Source organism: Mastomys coucha, unplaced genomic scaffold (genome assembly GCF_008632895.1).
Source record: "Mastomys coucha isolate ucsf_1 unplaced genomic scaffold, UCSF_Mcou_1 pScaffold3, whole genome shotgun sequence".
Lineage (NCBI taxonomy): Eukaryota > Metazoa > Chordata > Mammalia > Rodentia > Muridae > Mastomys > Mastomys coucha.
In genome coordinates this window covers 68,830,371-68,831,435 of record NW_022196909.1, presented here as the reverse complement: position 1 = coordinate 68,831,435, position 1,065 = coordinate 68,830,371, and positions in this window count along the sequence as shown.

Below are 1,065 nucleotides of genomic sequence, written 5' to 3'. Positions count from 1 at the left end.
GAAGAAATGATATCTTGGTGAGTTCCTAGCACACAAGTACGAAGACATATCTGAGCCATCTCTGAGTTCAGGGTGCCAGGCATCAATGCGGAGGCAGGAGACTGACTTTCCTTGAAGTTTTCGCCTCAAATACCGCCATCACGCAAGTGTGCATGGCAGACAGAGAAACAGAAAACCCAATGTAGACAGAGAAACAAAACCCAAGGTAGACAGAGAAACAGAAAACCCAAGGTAGACAGAGAAAACAGAAAATCCAAAAATTATAGTTTATATTCCAGTTTTAGGCAAACAGACTTCATATGTGCATCTGAGTGCTAGGATGTGTCTTATCAGAATAGCACTTGCCCAGCAGGTACAGTGTCCTGTGTTTGATCATGATTACTGAAAAATCAGGTAAGGGTTAAGCAGGAGAGTCTTAGCTTTTCAGAATAGCTAGTTATTTCAGGGGTTCGGCTGACTGGATAAGGCCCATACATATGAAAGAAGCTAAACTCTTTACTCAACCTACCAGTTTAAATATTAATCACATCCAGAGTCTACCCTCACAAAAGTAGCTAAAGTAATGATTGACTAAATATTTAGGTTCTTCATGGTCAGCTATCCATAAAAATTTACCTATCATAAGCAGCAAGGCTGATATGTCAAAAACATTTACATTGCAGAAACACCCATGTTCCTGTGGTAAGTTTAGTAATAATCATCTTCGGAAGAGTTTGGTTACCTCTCTGGCCTTTCTTTCTTCACTGGTATATATGTGTTTTGTAGCTAGTTGCTCGATGTTGCTACATTTCATTGTGATGGGAAACTCATTGAGACATAAGATGCAACAACTCAAAAGACTCAGGAACTTCCTGAAATATATACCAAATGTACAAAACTCCTCTTTCTTCAGGGTTATATGAGCAGTAAGAGTGGCTGAAGACACTCTCTGAACCTATCAAAATGCGTGCAACTTACCCAGAGCCCTTTGGGTTGCAGTTTTCATGCATTGCCATGCATGCAGGTATAGGCTTTGAGTGATGTAGCTTTTTGGGGGTTGTCCATGTTTTTGAAAGTAAAACAAAT